We start from the raw sequence: 25,540 nt of genomic DNA, 5'->3' as shown, positions 1-25,540 counted from the left end.
AAATTACCGATTATTAATTATTCATTAATAATTAATACTTAATTATTATTAATCATTAATTATTAAATATTGTTCATTAATAATTAATAATTAATTATTATTAATCATTATTAATTATTAAATATTGTTCATTAATAATTAATAATTAATTATTATTAATCATTATTAATTATTAAATATTGTTCATTAATAATTAATTGATTATTAATAATTAATTAAACATTAATTAAACCATCATTAAATTAATTTGTGCTGATTTTTATTGACACATCCCATTCTGATCGCCAAAAATTTATAATATAAGTACTTACGAGTGAATGCAGACTTTTTCTCCTGTGTGCTGGTTTTGTAGGTTAGGTAAATATAAATAAAATAGATGAGTAAATCTAAGCATTAAGAAAAAACATTCATTTATTGTCAAATGTTAATTAGTAAAAACAAAACACAAAAATAGTAAAACGTATATTGCAATTCAAGTTCTTAATGACTCCGATGTTTTTGGGTCTTTGAATTACAAATTCTTTTGATATCAGGCACAATATTAGAAAGTTGAATTCTCATATTTGGTGTAGCATCGAATTTGTTCCTGGACTTTGATTTGGTTGCAGCATAATATGAAAATCCTGCCTCACATAAATATGTCATTGTAAAAGGAAGTAAAACAAAAATAGCTAGTTTTGACACACTTATCCAGAAATCATTTATTGGCAGTTCCTTGTATTTTTGTTTTAAATCAGAGTCACTAATTATCAATTAGATTTTCATAGTCACTTGCACTGAAGCCTGCTGGTTTAGCTGTCACTGTAAATGGATTCGGAACCCAGGAATTGTCCTCACTGGATTTTGGAAAATATTGCAAAAGGGTTGATTGCAAGTCATGAAAGTGTTCTAAAATTACGTTAGATACTTCTTCATTTACTTTAGAATTTATTTCAGTCAAAAATTCATGCAAGGTGGAAAAACAATCAAAACGATTCTGTTCAACTGTAGAAATCCAGAATTGCAACTTCCTATTAAAAGAGGCAATTTTATCTCTTGTATTAAAAATTGTAATATTCTTTCCTTGTAATGATAAGTTAATTTCATTGCACTTTGTACAAATATCTGCCAGATATGCAAGACTCATCAACCATGAAGAATTTCTTAATAATTCAATAAAATTTTGTCCTAAATTATGTGACATCAAGAAGACCTCACTACGAAGTTCAAAAAAGCCTCAATAATGATTTTCCTCTGGATAGCCATCTCACTTCAGTATGTAATAAAAGCATTATGTGCACTACCCATTTCATCGTGCAAAATTTTAAATAATCTCGATTGAAGTGGTTGAGATTTTACATAGTTGATCAATTTTTCGGCTTCATCTCAAATAGTTTTTAAATATGGACGAATTCTTTTTGTTACTAGTGCTTGTCTATGCAAAACACGACTTTTGGTGGCTCTTGAAGCTACTTGCAAGACACATGTTACAACTCCTTTCATCTTTTCTTCCATTGCTTGAGCACCATCTGTACAAATATCAATACACTTTTCCCAACCGATTTCCTGTTTTGTAATATAATTATTAATGCAATTGAATATATCTTCTCCGGTAGTTTTTTTCTTGTAGATATTCGCACATGAGTAAATCTTCTTCAATACTTTTATCAAATATGTAATGAACAAACACTAGTAATACAGTGAGTCCTGCAACATCTGTAGATTCATCCATTTGCAATGAATATTCACTGCAGTCTAAGTCGATGAATTAGCTCTTTTTCTATGTCAGCAGAAAGATCTTTGATGTGGCGTGAAACAGTATCATTTGATAATTGTACTTCATCTATTTTTTTAGCAACCTGCTCGTTTAACATGCATGATACAATGTCTTTCACACAAGGCTTAATGAGCGTCTCACCAATTGTATGAGCTTCACCATGAAGTGCAATGCTGCAACTCATGCGAAAAGACACCTCTGTTGCATTTTCAGTTGTAATAATTGTAGCTATTTGAAGTTTAGATTTTTCTAGCAAGTCATGTCTCTTAAAAAAATGTATATCTTTTCCTTTGTAATCAGTGTGTTTTGTTTCGAAGTGCCTATGAAATTTAGCTGGAGCCAAAGAACTGTTTACTAGTATTTTATTATATAAAACATCAGGAGCATGTGTATTGCCAATACACGTAAATCCATAATTTAAATAATTTTCCTGGTACTTCCGTTTTTGGTCTGTTCTTAGATGACTCTTGTTCTTTAATATTAGTTTTTGAAGAAACCACAGTTCAATTCCATATCTTCTCCAATCATATGAGTAGATGTGTCAGCAGAAGTATTTGCTCCTCCTTGTGTTAAAGTTCCTGTCTTTAAACAAGAATCCATGGGTATTTTTTCAATAATATTCAAATTCCAAATTCCAACAATAAGATTATAAATAAGAAATGTCGAATAATATAAAAGTAAATGAATAATGATACAAAATAGTAAAAAAAGACTGCAACACACAAAAGTAAATATGAATTGTAACAATACTTGTAAGAAAAGTACTAAACCGTATCAAATAATGTAAAAGCAATTGTAATAAGAATGATTAGATAAAATGTTCAGTAACAAAAATTAAACAGTTTGAAATAAATCAGATATTAATTATAAAATTAGTTATAAGAGTAAGAAGAATTCTTTTTTTAAAAGTCGCCTTGCCTACTCCCTATATACGGGAATAAAAAGGTGTTAGCTGATTTTTTTTCCCCCCCCGCGGGGCCCGGTCCCAACAAATTTACTCATAAATACCTTTCCAAATTTTTTTAACGTTCATACATTAACATAAGTATTAATAATTAATTATGGCATAATCATAAAGAGTATTAGTACACTTATGTATATGGTGTGGCATGTTGACAAATATAAATTATATTTAAATTAGTTATCAATCACTGGACTAATGAAATGTTGTAGCATGTCGTAGTTTATTCAGGCAAACATCATTAAATTAATTTGTGCTGATTTTCATTTACATATCCCATTCCGATCACGAAATATATTTATAATATTATTATACGTACTTACGAGTGAATGCAGACTTTTCCTCCTGTGTGCTGGTAGTTTTCCCCTCCTTTTGAACATCCTGGAGATCTTTGTAGGCTTCAGGTGGATGACTCACTATCTGTTCCATCACAAACACCTTCAATAAGAGATTTCTTAATAACAAAATTAAACAAAGTGCCTTGTCTCTTATTCATATCAGATTTTAACTCTGTATTCCTATTACTTTTAAAAAAATCACGGCACTCCGGTTTCAGAACAAGCACTTACACACTGCAATACGAACTTGCGAAGAAAGTATTCAGTAGTAATAGATTTGAGAACTGGATACAGACTACCTTGATCTTCAATTTAAGTGGAAAAATTTTCTTTATATTTCCTTGCTGATTGGTCACTGATATTTGCAACGCAGATGTTATTTCATTCAGTTTTGAGAACATGCCGCCCATTGTTGTAATCAGTTTGCAGGCAGTTTTTATGATCGGTCATAAACGGCGGTATTCTCTTTCCTGATTGTTGAAAGATTTCAATGTGTGAAAATTAACGATAATTCATGAATACTTCCATGTTTAAAAATATGCTGCTTGGTCACTGACATTTGCTACATAGATGTCATTTCCTTCAGTTTTGAGAACAGAAGATATGACACCAATTGTTGTAATGGGCTTGCAGGCAATTTTTATGACCTGTCATAAACAGCAGCATTCCCTCTCCCAAATGTTGAAAGGTATTGATGTGTGAAAATTAACGATACACAGATGTTATTAGGTATTCTGGGTCTGAGCTTTTAGACATATTCACGAATATTATTCTCCTCAGAATATTTTTACTATAAAATATTTATTCATGAAAAATGCTTAGAAAACTACATTAACAAATTTCAGAACTTCTTGCGGAACACCTATTCACCTTCCACGGAACACAGTTTGAGAAACCCTGCTCTAGATCATTAATATACAAATTAAACCACATCGATATGTTAACCTTTGCTTATAACCTTTGTTACAATAAGACCCCTCTTGCAACAGAACTCAATTATATAACACCACACTGGCTACAGTTCCCACAACATCAAAAAAATAATCAATCCTTCCCCCAATCCATTATCTAATCTTTAGAAATATTTATGAATGCTATAACAATTCCTGATGTCTGAGGCATTGCAAAAAAAAACATCCAGAATCTTAAATACAGTCTTTGCACCACTTTCAAGTCCCTTAAAACTCCATGCATCAGTGGTTCTAACAGGCACTTAAGCACCCACAATCTTCCAATTATTCTTGGACTTCTCAACCGTAATTCAAATATAAGGTGGTCAGCCCTATGCCTTCCAGAGTGTCCAATGTCTGTAGATGTGTGTGCTCAAAGGGCCAGTTTGATTGATCTGGGGGACGAAAAACCCAAGTTACTTAAATCTAGTTACCCTTATCTAAAGACAAACTTCCACCCCTCTCGGTTCAAGTTGTATATGGGAATGGGAAAAATGTGTGTGAAAGTTCAGCTATAGTATGCAAACATGATAAAGATATGAATGTAAAAGGAGTAGAAAAATATGCTTTGGATTCGGACCTTTTAAGTACATCTGGGAAGGGAAAAGAGAAAGTTCTATAACAAGGCCAAATAGATTGCATATTTAAATATAAGAATAGGCTAGGTGGTAATTTATTATGCACAAATGCCAGGCGCATCAGAAACAAAGGGATCAAGTTTGTTGCTTTATTCAATATGATGTGGCCTAAGATTATTATTATTATTACTGACACCTCCAGGGAGTCCAAAGACTCATCGAGGGAGGGCACCTACCCTACACCTCTCTGTCTCCACCATTCAAATCCACCAACTACACCAACACCATCTACTGCCCACCAACACCACTAATAGTATTTTTCACTGACGATCACAAACATCCATGCCCACGGCGGGATTCAGACCCGCAGCCTTTTGGCTAGAGAGTGGATACCTTTTGGCTAAGATCAAGGTGTAGATTGTTGGCATTAGTGAAACCTGGCTATCAGAATCAAATATGGTAACTAGGATTGAGTGTAATGGGTATACTGTTTTTAGGAATGACAGAAGAGATAGGAAAGGAGGAGGAGTACTACTAATGATATCAGATAACTTAATTCCAGTTAGGGTAGAAACACAAAAAAACAATGATGGTCACAATATCCCATGTAGCAGTGAGTTTGAGTCTATCTGGTGTGATGTGGAGACTAACAAAATCAAATATATGGTGGGGTGTTGCTACAGACCTGGCAGCTCAGTTGCAGGGGACAAAGAAATGCATTGCCAATTTAGCCAAATGGCTATCAAATGAGTGATCATTATGGGCAGGGGCGGCTCGTGCATAGGTACTGTGGAACTGCAGTACCCCCAATTTTTCTCGATATATTAATTTATTTATATTTGCTTGTAATATTTAATTTTATCATCAACAATCCTATATAATTCTCTTATTTTCTAAAAAAAAATAATAAAAATCCATCTTGTAGCACTTAGGAGGGTGAGGGATGCTAGCGGCACTGTGTTTTCCACAGTGTCATATTGCTACGCACACAAGCATATGCATGTCATAGTGTGATGCGAGCTATTAGCATAATTGGGCACTGTCCGTTGCATAGTTCCACTGTTATTTATATGCAGTTTGCGTCAGTAGTAGAGTATTCATAGTGCTTATCGTATTTACTCTGTCTCTTTAAATATTTGGATATTACAATTAATTACTATTACTATTATTACGGGCAACTCCAGGGAGTCATTAGACTCATCGAGGGAGGCCCCAAATCATATTCATCACAACTATTTGACATTCATACAGTATCTATCATACCTCGCCTTAAACTCATTCACTGTCACAGCATCCACCACAGACTCAGGGAGCGTATTCCACTCATTCACTACTCTAAAAGTAAAGAACCCAGCTCTAATACCTTTACTAACCACACTTTTGCCCAGTTTCCATGGATGTCCCCTAGTCCTCCCACAACCAGCCCTGTTCTCAAAAATATCTTCTGAATTAATTTTATAGAAACCCTTCAGTAATTTGAATGTCTCAATTATATCTCCCCTCCTCCGCCTATCAACCAATTTTTGCAACCCACAAATCCTCAACCTGTTCTCATACGGTTCAATTAAAGACATAAAATTTGTTATAGTAATTTATAAGTAATTTTGAATTATACTAAACTGTATAATTTTATCGATAATAAACAATATTTTTTCATGTTTGATTTTTTTTTTTAATTTTTACCATAATTTTGATATTTTATCCAAACATGTATACACTGTGTATGTATATTTTGAAAGTTGCACCCCCCCCCCATGATGTCAAATCACGAGCCACCACTGATTATGGGCGACTTTAATTTTCCAAACATTGACTGGGTAGATGAGAAATCTCGAGATAAGAAAGAAGAGGAATTTATTGAATTGTTGTGAGACAACTTTCTCAAGCTGCATGTGAAAGAAGGAACTCGATGGCAAAGAGTGTTGGATTTGCTCATAGCTTCAGAAAGAATATGGAAAATAGCCATTAAGAATATGGCTATTTTACCACCAGTTGGTGATATTGATCATGCTGTGCTTTCTTAAGAAGTATCTAATTGTGTTGATGTTCCAATTAGAACATGCAACATGTTGAATACAAAGCTGAAGCTGGAAATGATTACCAACTTAGAAGAATACTATCTTTGGTCCCATGGTATCAGTTACTGAATAGGAAAAATGTCAGCAATGCATGAGAATCTTTGATAAACTTAAATGAAGTAGTATCTGAATGCATCCCTAGTGTTCAAAGAACAAACAGGTTGGGAGTGAAATGGATGTGCAACTTCATTAAGCAAGAGTTCCACAAGAAGAAGATAATGTGGAAAGAATATCATAAGAATAGTTATGAAATTATGAAGTTATGACATTTGAGTTTCGCAAGTGCAAGAAGAATGATTGTTATGGGAGATTTTAACTACAGTAGTATAAACTGGGAAGAGGAAGATACATGTAGCAATGAGGGAATAGAATTTCTAGAATTCTTGAGGGACAAATGTCTTAGGCAACATGTAATAGAGGGAACAAGAGGTTCAAGAGTTTTGGATTTGGTTATAGCATCAGAAAAGTTGATAATAACTGAGATGACATCTCTTCCACCAGTTGGAGAGAGTGACGATATGGTTTTGACTTGAAAAATGAATAGACATGCAGGAGTCTCAAAGAGATAGCAACGTATGTGGAATTATAAGGCAGGTGACTATAATAGTCTCAGAGGTCAACTTGGGGAAGTTTCATGGAGGGAGGAATTGGAAGACCGTGATATCATTTATGCGTGGGAAATTATGAAAGAATATTTGTTAGCAGCAATGGTAAGTTGTATACCACGAGTGAACAAGAGGACACAATATTGGGAAAGTGGATGACAAACAATATTAAACAGGAATTGCATGCAAAAAAGAGGCTGTGGAAGAGATATAAGCAGACAGGAGAAGAGAAGATACATGAAGAGTATAAGACACAGGCCAGAAGAATGACTATTATGGTAAGAAAGACGAAACTTTAATATGAGAGAAGATTAGCCCTAAGATCCAAAGAAAATCCTAGGGAATTTTTCAGATATGTGGCCAGTAGGAGGAGAAATGACTGTGGAAGAATGATATTGTGGGATAAAAATGAGAATAGAGTGACTGATGCAGAGGACATAGTAGAATTGTTCAATGACCACTTTATTGGAGTATTTCATCCTGGAGGAGTCAGTTTTAATGCTAGTGGGATAGGGCAGGTTCAAGGTTTAGAGGTACAGGAGGAGAGTGTGTTTCAAATACTGAGTACTCTGGATGTCAGTAAACCTCAGGGACTGGATGGTATTTCACCACGAGTTTTGAGAGAATGTGCTAGGGAACTGACAGTGCCTTTGACCTGGCTTTTCAATGAAAGTCTGGCTACTGGAAAGGTGTCCATGGAATGGAAGGAAGGTAAGATAGGGCCATTGCATAAGGGTGGTAACAGACTGGAAGTGTCTAATTATAGACCAGTTTGTGTGTCATCAGTAGTTAGTAAGATCTTGGAGAAAGTAGTGAAGGACTGTATACAGCATTGGGCAGATGAGGGTAATATTATCTGTGAGAGTCAACATGGATTTGTGAAGGGGTGCTCTTGTTTTAGCAATATGCTAGCCTTTTATAATAAAGTTACAAGAGCATTAGATGAGGGAAAGGCATATACTGCCATTTTCTTAGACTTAGCAAAGGCATTTGACAGGGTGCCACATGATAAGCTGATATTTAAGTTCAGCACATGGGTCTGGATGTCAGATTGGTCAACTGGATTCAGGATTGGCTGTCCGAAAGGTATCAGAGAGTTGTGTATGGTGGGGCAGTTTCAAGGAAGCAGAGGGTTACAAGTGGGGTCCCACAGGGCTCAGTGCTGGGACCTATATTGTTTAGCCTTTATATCAATGACATTGTCAGTGGATTGCAGGGGGATGTTCAGTTGTTTGCAGATGATGCAAAGCTGTGAAGGATTATTAGTAATAGTGTAGATGCGGCAGCCCTGCAAGAGGATCTGAATAAGCTAAATAGATGGGCAAATGAATGGGGATTCGGTTTAATGCAGCAAAATGTAAGGTCTTGAGGTTTGTGAAACATCGATGGGATACTGCATTCTCTATGGGAGGAGTTATACTGGAGGAAGTAGGGGAGACAAGAGATCTGGGATTGATGATTGAAACCTGAAATTTAGGGGACATATTGCAAAGGTGGTGAAGGTAACACAGAGGATTGCTGCAATAATGAGAAGGACGTGGACCTGCATAGATAAAATAGTTATCATTCCATTGTATAAGACCCTGATCAGACCACACTTGGACTATTGTTCTCAGATTTGGTCCCCAGGATTTGAAGGGGATAAATTAACTGTGGAAAGGGTACAAAGGCAGATAACAAAGATGGTTTCAGGACTTGTACAATGATAGTTATGAGGCTCGGCTGAGGGAATGTGGACTGCAGAGTTTGATGGATAGAAGAATGAGAGGTGACATGATCTTTTAAACTGTTGAGAGGTGGTTACAGGGTTGACACTGGGGAGTTCTTTGGGTTGGTTGAACAGCGGGAAGGAGTGATGACAAGAAGCCATCCCTGGAAGTTACGAAAGGAAACTGTGAGCAAGAGGGTGAGGAGTGGTTTCTTTGCATGGAGGGTGGTTGAACCATGGAATGCATTGCCTGATGGAGTGGTGAGAGCGAGAACAGTCAATGAGTTCAAGGAGTGGTATGATAGACTTTGTGTTTCTTAGGTGGGGACCTCCCCTCGATGAGTTGTGATAGACTTTGTGTTTCTCACGATGAGTCTTTTGACTCCATGGAGGCCTGAATAATAATAATAATAATAATAATAATATATAAAGCTCAGGCAAGAAAAGTAACAAGTATTGTGAAGAAAGCTAAATTGGAGTATAAAAAGAAATTGGCCATGTAAGCTAAAGGCAATCCATAGGAATTTTATCGTTATGCCGTAAGCAAAAGAAAGAATGAAGGTGAAAGAATAACTTTATTGAATGCAGATGGTACTCCAATGTCAAAAGCTAATGAGATGGTTCAATTAATGAGTGCTCACTTTGCTAAGATATATCAACCAGGTGTATTTAACATGGTGCCCAGTACTACTGCTACATTGGATGAGAAGCTAGAGGCACATGAAAATGAGGTTGAAGAGCTGTTGCATAACCTGGATAAGAATTTGTCAATATGGACAGATGGAATATCAGTCTGTTTGCTAAAGGAATGTTCAACTGAATTGACTAGGCCTTTTACATGTTTGTATAACATGAGTCTCAGCTCAGGAATGATACCACAGAAATGGAAGGAATGTAAGATAGTTCCATTATACAAGTGTAGCGCAAAAACTGATGTGTCTAACTGCCTACTTATCAGTATCTCTGGTGTGGTAGTGAAGATTTTAGAGAAGTTGGTAAGAACTGATATACAGAAATGGGAAGGCAAACAAACTATACTTTGCAAGGAGCAGCATGGGTTTACTAAAGGAAGGTCATGTTTTAGCAATCAGCTCATATTTAATAGCAATGTTACACCTGAATTGGATAAAAGGAATGGATACAGTATGATAATGTTGGATTTTTCTAAGGCATTTGATAGGATATCCCATGAAAAGCTATTGCATAAAATGTAGAATATGGGATTGGAATATAAACTCTTGACTTGGATCAGGGGATGGTTGACAGACAGATATCTAAAAGTGGCATGGAGTGGGTGTGAATCTGCCAGATTTAAGGTGACCAGTGGTATACCTCATGTTCAATCCTTGGGCCATTGTTGTTCAATTGTTCAATACATTAATGACATCAAGCAGGGTCTAACATGATATGATCAATTGTTTTCCAATGATGCAAATATAGGTAGGGCAATCAGCGAGCTACTGATACTCAGCATTTACAGAATTATTTGAATAGGCTGGAAATTTGGGAAAACGAAAATGGCTATCAGTTTAATATTAGTAAGTGTAAAGTTATGCACTTTGGCATGATGAGATTTCCAGCAGCATATTATATTAGTTTGGTTATGCTACACGAAACTGAGGAGGCATGGGATCTTGCCAATATTAATGGATAGGAATTTGAAGTTCAAAAGTTGCAATTACAACTCAAAGGATAATTGTAATGTTCAAGCGAACCTTGACATGTAAGGATATGGAAGTCATTTTGCCTCTTTGTAAGACTTTGATAAGACCACACCCAGATTATTGTGTGCAGATTTAATCTCCTAGATTCCAATGGAATAAAGAAGTTGTGGAAATGGTTCAAAGAAGAGTTACAGAGATTATATCTGGATTATGGGATTTAGATTATGAGGACAGATTGCGAGTGCATGGATTACAGACTCTGGTTAACAGGAGAAAGAGTGATGATATGATAGAGGTGTATAAACTTTTGAATGGATGTTATAGGAGTATCCACGCAATTTACAGACAAAAAATACTGTTGTTGGTGATGACGGGTGATAGATGGCATTGATGGCAGTAGGAGTGTCATAGTTGGAGAATTAATTAGTAGTGAAGAGGATGAGATGTATTAGCGAAGAGTAGTGTGCCTTCCCACGATGAGTCCTTGCACTCCCTAGAGGTGTCATGTAATAATAAAATAATAATAAAATATTGTCTGGTGATATTTTCCGTTATATGGAAGGTGGGGAGAGAACACGGAAGAACATGGAGAACATCCATGGAAGTTAAATTTATTTGCAGTCAAGAAAGGGGTAAGAGCTAGGTTTTTTCCCCAGAGAGCAGTGAGTAAGTGGAATAGTTTGCCTTTAGGGATAGTAAGTGCATCTAGTGTGAATGGATTTAAGGGAAGGTATGGCAGCTGGTTTGGGTGGTTCATAGCCTCCCTCAATGAGTCCTTAACTCCCTGGAGATCTCAATAATAATAATAATAATAATAATAATATACAATTCCTTGTTACTGTTGACCTATATACAATTTACAATATACTATATATTACTATATACAATATACAATTCCTTGTTACTGTTGTTAAGTTGGCCTACTATGGACAGACAAGAAGATCAGCTGCCATATAAATGGAAGAACATAAAAAATACATCTGCAGTCATGACTATTATCAGTCTGGTCTTGTAGACCATGCTTTGGATACAGTTCACAGAATCAATTCAAAAAGAGACTATCATGCTCCATCACAGTATATTTAGAAGAAAAGACTGCTTTTAGAATCTGCTGCTAGATCTCTTAAAAATCAGCCTAATTTAAATAAATATGGTTGCATAAAACTTCCCAAAATATGGGAAGCACTAATACTTTGAGATCCCAGTTTACATCCTAAGCCACCAACAGGTGTCCATAGAGGGCATGTAGTTAGACTCTAGTCTTTGATTCATGTGTTTCAGTTAGTTTTGTGCTGCCTTTGTATGTGCTACAAGTCTCATTTTGTACTCCCTGGTGATGTCTTTGTAACTGAAATGAAATATTGGAATCATTAACTACTAGTTTTATAGTATTTAATGTTTCCATATTTAAAGCATATAAAGTAAATTATTTATAGTATTTAAAACAGGACAGCACATTTCCTAGTGCTGTCTTGTTTCACTCCATTAAACTTTTATTATGTCTGACGGAAGATGATATAGTTAGTGGGATAGAATGTGTAGGTTATAGTATGTTTAGGAGGGACAGAGAGAATAAAATTGGGGGAGGGATGTTATTGATGATAGCTGATGAACTGCAGCCAAGGAGAATTGAAGTATTGCAGGATAGTGAAAGGAGCTCGTTTGAGGCTATTTGGTGTGAGATTGACACTGGCAGAATAAAATATACAGTTAGGTGCTGCTATAGACCAGGTGATGGAATAGATGGTGGAGATAGTATGCATAAATAAATTGATGAAATGAGTGGAAGGAGGGTAATTATTATGGGGATTTCAATTATGGTAACACTAATTAGGAGGAGAGGACACATGCAAGGAAGGAAATGGATTTTATTCAATTATTAAGGGATAACTATCTGAAACAGCATGTAATTGAAAATACTAGGGGTGTGAGAGTGCTTGACCTGGTAATAGTATCTGAGAATTTGACTGTAATGAATATGACCATGTTGCCACCTATTGGTGAGAGTGATCATAAGGTCTTGACCTGGGAGGTGGCTAAAGGTGTGCAATTTGTGATTAAGACAGGGTATATGTGGAATTACCATGCTGGCAAGTATGACAAGCTTAGGAGATTGCTTGGATCAGTGCCATGGCATGTACAACTGCAAGGGCTGGACGTCGATAAAGCATGGGAAGTGGTCAAAGAGCATTTACAGGAGGTTATGGCTGATTGTATACCTAAGGTCCAAATAGTGAAACAAGGAGGGGTTAAATGGATGAATAACACCATTAAGCTTGAGCTGCAAAAAAAGAAACAACTATGGAGGGAATTTAAAGAAAGGGGTGACCTGCAGGCACACGAACGGTATAAAGTACAGGCCAGAAGGGTAACGAGTGTGGTAAAAACAGCAAAAGCCAATTATGAAAGGAAACTAGCTATGCAAGCAAAAGAGAATCCCAAACAGTTCTTTCAATATGCTGCAAGCAAGAAAAAAACTGTACATGGCAAAATGATTTTAAGGAATGACGATGGTAAAGAGTTCACTGAACCAGTTGATATAGTGGAGTTACTGAGCGCGCACTTTGCAAAAGTATATCATCCAGGTGGTGACGTTGAAAAAATGAAGGAACCATTAGTTTATACGGGAATTGTGATGAATGAAGTGGAGGTGAATAGTCTATTACAGAACATTAATGTGAATACATCTGTGGGATTGGATGGTATACCGGCACGGGTCTTGCATGAAACGGCTAATGAATTATCAGTGCCCTTGACCATGTTGTTTAATCTGAGTGTCGGGACTGGCTTAGTCCCGAAGGCGTGGAAAGAGGGGAAAATAGTTTCACTGCATAAAGGAGGATCCAAGACTATGGTTGCAAATTACTGACCGATCAGCATATCAGGAGTCGTTGTCAAAGTCTTGGAGAAAGTAGTCAAGGAAAAAATACAGGAATGGATTGATGAAAATGAGATACTGTACAGAGGACAGCATGGCTTTGTGAAGGGTAGATCATGCCTCAGTAACTTGCTCAAGTTTTATAACAAGGTGACGGCTGAACTGGATAAGGGAAATGGGTTTACAGTGATACTGCTGGACCTGGCAAAGGCGTTTGACAGGATACCACATGGAATTCTAATCCGTAAACTACAACATATGGGAATGGATATAGGGTTGGTGAGATGGATAGCTGGGTGGTTGATGGAGAGATATCAAAGAGTAGTTTATTCAGGAGTAGAGTCCAAAAGACGGCCTGTGACTAGTGGTGTGCCACAGGGTTCTGTTCTTGGACCACTGCTGTTTAATCTGTTCATTAACGATATAGGGAAGGGTCTAAGTGGGACAGTTCATTTGTTTGCTGATGATGCAAAGTTGGGTAGGGCTATAGTGAACGCAGAAGATGTCAAAGTCTTGCAAGATGACTTAGATAGATTGGAGTTCTGGACTAAGGAGAATGGATGTCAATTTAATGTGACAAAATGTAAGGTTATGCATTTCGGAGTGAAAAGATTAGCAGCAGTATACCACATTGGTTGAACTGTACTCCAAGAGATTGATGAGGCCAGGGACTTGGGAGTGTTGGTGGATAGGCAGATGAAGTTTAGGGGGCACATTGCGAAAGTAGCTAAATCAGCTCATCAACTCACTTGGTTGTTGAAAAATACCTTGACGAGCAGAGAAAAGCAAGTTATTGTACCTCTGTACCGAGCCATGATAAGATCTCATCTCGACTACTGTGCCCAGATTTGGTCACCTCGGTTCCTTCTTGATGGGGAGGAGGTTGAGAGGATCCAGAGGCGAGTGACTAAGATGATAGCAGGTCTATGGAATGAACCATATGAGAACAGGTTGAAGATTTGTGGGTTGCAGAAACTAATTGATAGGTGGAAAAGGAGAGATATGATTGAGACATTCAAATTGCTAAAAGGATTCTATAGGATTAATTCAGATGATATTTTTGAGATCAGGACTGGTGGTGGGAGAACTAGGGGACACCCATGGAAGCTGGGCAAGAGCGTGGTTAGCAGGGGTGTTAGAGCTGGGTTCTTTACTTTTAGAGTGGTAAATGAGTGGAATAAGCTGCCAGAGTCTGTTGTGGGTGCTATGACAGTGAGCGAGTTCAAGGCAAGGTATGATAGATACTGTGAGAATGTTGAACAGTTGTGTGAACATGATGTTTAGGGCCTCCCTCGATGAGTCTAAGGACTCCTGGAGTAGCCCGTAATAATAATAATAATTATGAAATTAAACCATAATGGAGTTGTGGTTTAATTTCATGATAAAAGTTTAATGGAGTTTAATGTGGTTAAACCTCAGTACAGAGCCCTGAGACACCCTACTGATCACCCTCATTCTTGTGGATTCTACTCCACCATGTACTGTTCTCTCTCTCTCTCGTATCTCAGCATTCTTAATTTGCATTTGCTCCCACTTATTTAATAGTTTTGTTTGGAGTATTCTGTGAAATGACTTTGTAAAATCAAGCATTGAATATACGCTGCTTGAAAAAACGTCAATGGACACCATAGTGTGAGTAACAAACATCCATGGTGCCCACCTTAATAAGATATTGGACCTCCCCTTTCACTGCAGTGACCACAGCAATCCTATAGGTCATATTTTCCACAAGTATACAATAGCAATCAATAGAAATTTTAGACCATACTTCCTGTGGGCATGTAATAAGGTCTTGGAATGTTGAGTGGAAGACATCCTTTGACCTCACCAAATACTCCAGTTCATCCCACACATGTTCAATAAAGTTGAGATCAGGATTCTGTGGAGGCCAGTCAATTGTGGTGGTATTCATGTCATAAATCACGCAGTTGCAGGAGCAGTCTTTTGACATCGTGTACTGTCTTGCTGAAAAAAGATAATGGTTATTTCTGTAGAAATGTCACAAAGTAGGAAGCACTGCATTGTCCAGAATGTTCAGATACTTCTCAGAGTTTAATGTACATGCCACCACTAACAGAGGTCTGAGTCCAAACCAGGAAGAACAGGACCATACCATCACACTGATATCTCTGAATTTCATAGTCATTTCATAGGTGGATATCTCTTTCCAGAGTGCATACTGCCACACCTGCACCTGTCCATCTGTTTGGTAGAGAGTGTAGCACAATTTGTTACTCCATAAAACAGATTCCGATTCCATGTTTCACTGCATGCTCTTTGCACCACTGAAGACAATGTTACATATTGGTTCAGGTGGTGTGCAGCTGCATATTGCAGACCTACAATGGAAACTCATGTTGTGAGTGAGCCTCAGTTCTGAATGTTTTTGTGCAGATTCGTGTTCCAGTTGGTGTCTGGAACTCTGCAATGTGTCGACCAATGAATGGCGATTTTTACATATTATCCTTCTTAGCACCCTATAGTCATGTTTGGTGAGTATGGTGTGTCATCTGCTGTGGATAGCCCACACACTTACATAACTTCCAGAGATGGCCTTTGGTTCTTCTCCTCTTGCCTTCTACTCTTTTTATAATCCATTCTGGATTGATCCGATAAAATCCTCTCACCAACTTAAACATCTCTATCATATCATCTCTTTTCCTCCTATCCACCAAACTCTGCAATCCACATTTCTTCAACCTCTCTCTCTCTCTCTCTCTCTCTCTCTCTCTCTCCATAGCTAGCATTCCAAAGTACTGATATTGTTTTAATTGCTCATCTCTGGGCCCTCTCCAATTTTCCCACATCACATTGAAAACCAGGTGACCAAATCTGAGCACAGTAGTCCAAGTGTGGTCTGACCAGTGCGTTATACAGTGACACAACCACTTCCTTATCCCTACATGTTAGCACTACAATGTGCAGTCTTTGCAAACACCTGCAATATGCCCTCTAAACTTCAGTCTACTGTCAACCACCATTCTGAAATCTCAGATATCATCCACTTCCTGCAGTATGGCACCATCAATATAGTACACAGCCATATATTTCTGTACTCCAAATTGCAATAATTTGGAGTACAAAACTACAACCTCATTCCTTTGTCCAAAGTAAAAAATGTATTAAAATCTTCTTGAAGGGAATTAACATCAGCAGTGCTTCTTGTAATTCTTCCCAACCTCATCATTAGCAAACAACTGAAGATCCACCACAGTCAGTCCACATGATATATCGTTTACAAACAAGTTAAACCATAGGAGCCCAAGAACAGAACCATGGGGTATGCAACTGGTTATCCTCCTTTTTTGATGGCACTGCTCCATCCTACACAAACTGCTGGTATTGGTCAGAGAGCCAATTTCCAATCTGCCTATGTTCTTCCCTTTTCAAATATGACCAGAACTTGGATACAGCTTTCTTCCACCATCCATTGAATTCCAAAATCCACATATTCACCAACAATCATTTCCTACACATTCTCCTCCCTCTATATCATGCTATCATACTATACATTATTATTATTATTATGTGACATCTCCAAGGAGTCCAAAGACTCATCGAGGGAGGGCACCTATTATACAACTCTCCGTCTCCATCACTCGATCCACCAATTACAGCGAACTGCAACATCTACACCAACACCATATACTGCCCACCACCACCACTAGTATTTTCACAGACAATCACAAACATCCATGCCCACTACAGGATTTAAACCCACAGCCTTTTAGCTTGATAGCTGATACACTAACCACTTGGCCAACCAGGCCAGCAATCATGGTTAATATTCTAACCTATAATACTAAGGTAATACTATTTTCCTCTCACACTCTTCTACCCAATCCTCAACATTGTTCTGAAGTTCTTCGTTACCTTATTCATCTTCCTCTCAGATTATCCATACCAATCAATACTGCCATCTTGACTATATTTGAATCTCTTTCATTGTCAAAATTACTCATGTAAGGAGGGCATGCGAAGATCAAGAGTTCTAGATCTGGTAATTTCATCAGAGGATGTAATTGTGAGGGGGGGGGGTCACGTTTTCCTCCAGTTGGTGAAAGTGATCACCTGGGTTGTGGCCAGTCAAATGCAAATTTTTGTAAGGAAAGGATATATGTGAAATTATAAGGCTGGTGATTATGAACAAGCTTAAGAGAGAACTTGGAGCCATAACATGAAACAAGGAGTTAAGCAGTAAGGAAATAGATACTGCATAGAAACTGACAAAGAAATACATAACAGCATCAATGTGTGAATGTAGTACGAAGGCCAGAAGGCTGAATAAGTTAAGTGTAAAATGGATGAATATGAAGCTTAAGCATGAAATCTGGAAAAAGCAGGTACTTTGGAGGAAGTGCAAGATTGATAATGGTAATAATCAGTTACATGAAGAGTATAAAGAACAACCCAGGAGAGCGACTCAGTAAGGAAAACAAAGTGCAGTATGAGCAAAAATTGCACACCAGGAGGTGAAGAAAAACCCTAGAGAGTTTTTTAGATATGTGGCAAGTAGAAGGAAGAATGCTCATGGTAAGATGATGTTAATGGATGAAAATAGTAGAATGGTAACTGCTGAAGATGACATTGTTGAGGTATTCAGTGATCAATTTATAAAGGTGTTTCATCTAGGGTGGAATAATGAGGAACTTAAGTGTAGAGGACATAGGAGAGGATGGCTTAATTGTGAGTGAGGTATTTAAAGCCTCCATAGCTCAGTCAGTATACACGAAGCCCTTTGGTCGGAAAAACCTAGATTCGATTCCCATCTGCAACATAAGGAACTTTTATCTGGTCTCTCTCGACAAAAGGTGAGTTAGCTGGTCTCATATGGAGGTAGGGGTTTTTTTCACCCAGAAACGGGAGTTTTTTGTCCCCCAGAACAGGCAAACCGGACCCCACGAACACACATGGATTACAGTCATGAATACGTCCCAGCTGTATGCTTGTCCCGAGCCTGGATAAAATTGGGGGGAGGGGGGGAAGCAATAGTGAACTACCCTGTAAAAAATCTCACCAAGAATATTTTGTAGACAATGCCTACAAAGTCACCTATTTACTGAAATGACCCAAAGGAAAAACCACCACTAAAACCATGATAGGATTTTATGACATATCACTGCGTCTTATGAGAATGTTCCAGGGAATTCGCACTAGCATTGGCATGCCTGTTTAATAAGTCTTGTAACAGCACAGATTCCAAGGGAGTGGAAGGAGGGTAAAATTGTTCCACTGCATAAAGGTGGTGATAAGGCTTTATCTTCCAATTATGGCCAGTCTGTATATCTCGAGTTGTGGTGAAGGTACTGGAATGGATGGTGAGAAGTAGGATACAGAAATCGGTTGATAACAGCAGTATTTATGGTTATCAGAATGGGTTTGTTAAGGGGAGGTCATGTTTCACTAACATACGCAGTATAACAAGGTGACAAATACCTTGGATATGGGAGATGCATATACAGTGGTGTATTTGGATTTTGCAAAAGCTTTTGATAGATTGCCACACAACAAACTGTTAAATAAATTAAAACAGATGGGACTGGATAACAGACTTCTGAATTGGATCAGTAGCTGGCTGTCAGATAGGTATCAGAAAGTTGTATATGGGGGTGTGATATCCCAAAAGTGGTGTACTGCAGGAGTCAGTTTTGTAATAATTGTTGTTCAATTTGTATATTAATGAAATTGGGATGGGTTTAACTAGTGATATGCAGCTGTTTGCAGGTTATGCAAAATGCAGAGGGAAAGCAATACAGAGTCAAGCAGATGTTATGCCCTTACAAGAGGACTTGAGTAACTTGCATGAATGGGCAGGTAAGTGGAACTATCAGTTCAATGTTGCAAAGTGTATAGTTTTGTGATTTGGTAAGCAACGCTGGGATACAAAGTATACGCTTGGGGGGGAAACTTTAAAGGAGGTAGAGGAGATGAGAGATCTAGATGTGATGGTGGACAAGGACCTGAAATTCTGGGGGCCACACTGCACAAGTTGTGAAGATACCATTTCGGATAATGGCAATGATACAGAAGACCCTGACATGCAGAAATAGAGAGGTTATGATGCCATTGTATAAGGCCTTGATCAGGCCTCATATGGATTATTGTGCACAGATTTGGTCATCGGGTTTTCATGGTGAACGAGGATATTTTAGAAAGAGTCCAGAGAAGATTCACAAAGGTGGTCAGTGGTCTTTGGAATGTGGGGTATGAGGACATATTGAGAGAATGTAAGATTGAGACATATAAGCTGGTCAAGGGTTGTTATCAGGTTGACATAGAAGAGATTTTTCATAGAATGGGAAAGGGGAGTAGAACAAGAGGCCATCGCTGGAAACTGTATAAGGAGGGTGAACAGGGCAGCGATGAGCAGATTCTTTGCATGGAGAGTGGTGGGTTAGTGGAATGCATTGCCTGAGTGTGTTGTGAATGTAAACAATTAAATCATTTTAAGGCACAGTTGGATGAGCATTGTGTGCAATAGTGTGTACCTCCCATGATGAGTCTCTGACTCCGTGGAGGTCAGATGTTAATAATAATAATAATAATAATATTGTTCCCCTTCCTCCAAACACACCCACTTGTGTAACATTCTATCTTGCACATCCTCAATCATGGCATCTTCATAAATCTCACTATGCATTCTTTCCTCTTCCAAACTCTCATTTCTTCCTTGGTCTTCCACTTGTTCTGTTGTTCTTTCCATTCTGCTGTCTTTCTTGCATTCCTACCCTTTACCTTGCCCTTCCATTCACATTAACTTAGCGCCTCTTCAATCATTGTCCAAGATATCTTCTAACTCTACTATAATTCTCTGTCTTCTTGAGACAGTTGTTTGTTCATCTTCCTCATCAGGACTGAACTTCAACTTGATCACTCTCCTAAGGCGAAAGGTGAATCTTCATAATCTCATTTTTGGATGTCTTTACCAAGTTCAAAACTTTTAGCAGTTGTTACCTCCATTACATACTACTTCAGATAATTAATTCTGAATATCACTCTCTCTTATGACATAATCTTTTCATTCATTCTACGACAGTATAGGTAAAATATATTATAACATTTGCCATCTTTGTGATTGCTAAGCTAATTTGCCTAAATATTTAACTATAACTTGCCTCGATATTTCCAAGCCACTTTACTAAATATATCATAATGCTTACCTCTGCTTCATGAAAATACTGTCTTCGGCCAGAACTCCATTGCAAGTGGACATAGCTCTTCCATTGGCATTAATCATATATTACTCTCTTTCTTTTTATTCTTTCTGTCTTTCTGTATTATGAGCTATTTCCAGTCAGTACATCAGTTTCCGTGAACTGTTTTATGATTGTTAGATTACCTATGGTTTTAACTAATTGTAAGGCCAAGCTTCACACTTTTCCTAATATTTTCTGTTTATATATATTAATATTAAGAGTATATTCGGAATAAGGAGTATGAATATGTTGCCTTACAATCAGTTAAACAGATAGTTAATTCCGAAAAAATCACAGGTTATTTAATATTTATAAAACGTATTTCTGCACATAAAAATAGTTATATTCTCATCATTGCACCTTGCCAATCCCCAGTTCTACCTTGTGAAATCCATCATCAAATTCCTGCTATGTTACCTCAGTGGGGGTGTGTACAGGAGAATTATGAGAGTACTACATGAAAATGTTACACCATTACTAACTTCTGATCAATAATTTTCCTCCAATTTCATCTGTTGCCAAGACCCCAATATCATCACATCTTATATTTCTGTCTTTTAAGGCACTTTTTACTGTATCAATACATCTACATCTTGGTCTTCCTCTGAGTCTTTTTCTTGCCATCCTGATAAACAACACTTGTTTTCCCAATCTTTCCTCTCCCATTCTATTTAAGTGACCATACTACCTGAGATTAGCTATACTAACACATTCCTGAATGCTAACAATGGCAAGTTCTTTATTAGTATCCTCATTTTTGATGTCATACTGCATTGATGCCACTACTCATATCAGAACTCTCATATCAGAGGTCTCCCATCTTTGATCAAGTATTTTCAGATATACAGCTAATTTAGTGTTTTAACTAATTTCTTTCTTATTCCATATAAATTTATTCAGCTGACTTCTTACCACACCAACTTTACTAATTCTGTTGTTTATTTCCATATTTAATTTGCCACCTTCACTAAATATTGTTCATAAATAGCCGAAATGTTTTATTTGTTCTGTAGGTACACCATTCAGAATATAGTTGAAGTTTTCAGTGTTTCTGCCTATTTTCATTGTCTTTTTATTGTTGATTTTCATACCAAATTTATTACAACAGTTATTCAATTTAGCCAGGGAATCTTGCAGACTTGTGTTGAATTCATTCAGAAGTATAACATTATCTGCATAATGTAAAGAGTTAAGATTAACATCACCAATTTTAATATAAGGGTGCACATTATCTCCACTGAATAACACTGGAAATAATGTGCATCCTTGTCGCACACCTGATTTTACTTCAATCCATCTTCCTGTACCAACTGCAATTCTAACTGCCGACTTACAGCTTAAATAGAGAATATGTATTTTTTGATATAATATCCTATTTACACCATATAACTGTAGCATTTTGTGATCCTTGTCACCTTGTCATATGCCTTTTCCGGATCAACAAAACTTAAATACAAATCCTTGTTATGTTCCCAAGATTTCTCAACTATTTGTTTTAAAGTGAAAATCTGATCCTCACAACTTCTATTTGGCCTGAATCCAGCTTGTTCTTCACCAAGCTTCCCTCCACAATTTTTCTTAGCCATTTCTCAAGTATACTAGCATAAATCTCCAGGAACACCCAGTAGTGATATAACTCTGTAATTTTCACGTTCAGTTTTATTTCCCCTTTTTATAGATAGGTATTAGGAAACTCTGCTCCAATCATCTGGAATTCGACATTCTGACCAGGCCTTCTGAACTATGCAATGCAGCTACTGTAAAACTTATATATCTTATACCTCCATATTAGAGCATTTCTGGCTGAATTTCATCTCCTCCAGGTGCATTTCCACATTTCAGGTTTTTGATGACTTTTCCCCACTTCAAATATGGATATATATTCCTGACTGCATTCCTGTTGCGAGTTTTCAACTATCATGCTGACACTGCTGGTTTCATTTAGAAGTCTTTCAAAGTAATTACTCCAGACATTTCAAATACCTTTATCTTCAGTTTTCATGTCACCTTTATCATCTCTGATTCCTTTAACAGTACTTTTTCCTCCATTTCTAAGCTTTTACAATAGTTTCCAAAATATTTTGCCACCTTCCTGATATTTTTTCCTATGTTCTACCAAAGTCTTCCCATGACTTTTGTTTAGCTAGATTTACACAGTGTTTAGCTTTCTTACATTTTTCTCTGTATTCTCTAAGAGCACATGCCATCTTACTTGCCAGGAATTTTCGATATGCTTTCTTCTTTATCTTCATTGCCTCTTTAACTTCCTGAGAGTCCACCAAGGAGTTCTGATTTTTCTATCCTTACAGATAACGTAGCCAGATACTTCTCTGGCTGAACCAATCAATGTTTTCTTCAAGATTTGCCACTGAATTTCCAATGTTTGGTTCTTGTTTTCAAATTCTTTCATTTTTTTCTTCAATGATGTTTGTGTATTTCAGTGGCAAATCTTGAAGAAAAGATTTTGACAGAATAGTGTGAGACTGTCATCACTATTCTGCTTATTAGTGATCAGAAGTAGCTTGCATTATACATGTCTGTATGGATATGTGTTTTGCATTATAGAATATTAGGTAAATGATGTGTAGTCATTAGCCTCTATATACGAGTTGCCTTGTCCTGAAAATACTTCAAGTGCAAACTTTGTTTGCTTACACTTGGATAAAGGATTAAACCAAGAATATAATTTCTTGGCATCTTTAATTTATAGTATAACCAAGTGGAAAAACTTCCAACAGGTAGCTTGCAAAAGTACCTTTTTAAGCTACTTTAAGCATGGTTTTCAGTTTCTTTAACCCTTGACCTGCACTCAGCACTAAATGCTGGCAGGTCAAGGTGGGATTGCCAAAAACAAAATATGTCTGTAGCATTCTCAGAATAAATAAACTGGCCCAGTAAAGATTTCCTTGGCTAATTAATGTATTACTAGTGTTGTGTCCTGAATAAACTAATAAAGAGGATTTAACATGAATTATTCAGGAACAACTTTATTTCAATATAGGCAGAGAATGTGGTGTGTTGGCTATATACTAGAGAGGTAATTTTATGCATATAACACTAAATTAGGAGTAAGAAATTGTATAACAAATGAAAGAAAATTGTAAGACCTAACCTGTTGTGCATAGCGGTCAGATAAAGAAATTAATTAAAGTGTTAAATTTATTTAAGAACCCCATTTCATGTGTTATAAGGTAGCAAAACCTGTAAGCCAGAGTCCAAGGGTCACCTTTTGACCGTCGAGTGTTACGTATACCGGGGGGGAGAAGTTATGAGAAAGAGAAACCAGAGCGCTTTCCAAGAAAAACACAACAAGCGCACGTGCGATGTAATAGAGGGAGCTGGACGCCGTGACATAAACCCACGTGACCGCGTTGGCGGGCATCGCTATAGCCGAGAAGAGAAAGAAAACAAAAGGGTCAAGCAAACCCCACTTGAGGCTTTTTGGTTCCGGTTTCCTGATCGCTTGGACGTTGGTCCAGTCCACACCTACGGAGAAGTTCCAGGTAGTCGTGGGAGGTATGAGGCATCTGTCGTAGCGTACCAAGTAGGGCTAGCTATTTCCTTGGACTAGGATAGCTGTGTTATGTCATGCGACGGAAGAACCAAGTAGATGCCATCTGCTCTGGCTAAGCTCCTGAGCCATATCGTCCTTCCCACGGAGAATCTGGCCGTACAGTTTGTAGTAGGTGACCAGACGGATAGCAGACTGAGAAGAAGCCTTGATGTTTTAGACAAGGCAGAAGAAAGCATCGAGTGTCATTCCAGGGATGGTAACGTAGACTCTTGTGATATATTTTTCAGTTGAGGAATTGTGTGCTTTCTAGAGAACAATTTTGTGTAGTGGACTTGTTTCATGGAACTTTAAGATGCTGTCTACAACTTGGCATAGGCCCATTTTGTTTGAGAACTGTCTGCCTAGAAAGGCCATGTTTATTCTGTATGAATTAGCAGTAATGTGTTAGATAATATAACTAGTGACCACATGAGTGTAGAAAGTGTGATAAGTGTTAATGAGAAAATGCTAAGTTGCATACAGAGGTGATCCAAGCAAGTTTGTTCATGTATTTTGTTTAGTAGTATTGAACCAAAGATATTACTTGAGAATGAGTCAGATTACTTAGTAGTAATGCTTACTTGTATAATTTCTTTATTAATAAATATGTTTCTTAATACCTGCCTGATCTGATTTAGTATATTAATTCAAACAGCCACTCATAAAATTACTATCGAACTTAGCGGGAAGAACCCACGTGTATGATTAAACAAAGCAGACCACGACTGCATGTAAGAATTTAAGGAACAGAAATTAGATTTTATTATAGTTTAATTATTGTGTATCATTCTGAGAGAGCCATCCTGGATAAGAGTCTCATCTATCCTCGGTATTGGCTGGCGCAGTTAAAATATAAATTTGTCAATGCTTATCGGGTGGACAGTCTCAGAAGATATGTTAATGGTCACATCCCATACAAGGACAAAGCCCTAAACATTAAGTAACCTACATGTGGTTAAACTATAGAGAGGCCAAAGAACTGCTTGTTTAAAAAGGGGAGAGATTTAAGTAAAAGAAACGAAATAAGTGTAGAATAAAGTTTAAAAGGAAAGATATACGAGAATAAAAGATTAAATTAAATAAGAATTAAAGATAAAATAAATAAGATGAAGAAGTTATAACAAATGGCACAGTTGATAGGATTTATATAGATGGATAGAACAAAAACATGATATAACACTAGGAACTTAATAACAATACAGCAACTTTTTGTTTATAGGTTCTCGAATGGAGTGCATAATATTAAAATAATGTAGAATGATGCTTATAGTTGCA

The 25,540-nt window shown here is 37.1% G+C and overlaps 1 protein-coding gene across 4 annotated transcripts in view; it reads right to left on the bottom strand.

The window, feature by feature from the left end:
* Nep2 (M13 family metallopeptidase neprilysin 2) overlaps positions 1-25,540 on the bottom strand; it is a 355,508-nt gene that overhangs the window by 22,736 nt on the left and 307,232 nt on the right. The window lies entirely within an intron of this gene.

Source organism: Typopeltis vanoorti, chromosome 4 (assembly GCF_054136105.1).
Source record: "Typopeltis vanoorti isolate ZY-2024b chromosome 4, IOZ_Tvanoo_1.0, whole genome shotgun sequence".
Lineage (NCBI taxonomy): Eukaryota > Metazoa > Arthropoda > Arachnida > Uropygi > Thelyphonidae > Typopeltis > Typopeltis vanoorti.
The sequence above is the reverse complement of the archived record's forward strand: the minus strand, read 5'-3'. Positions and strand labels throughout refer to the sequence as shown.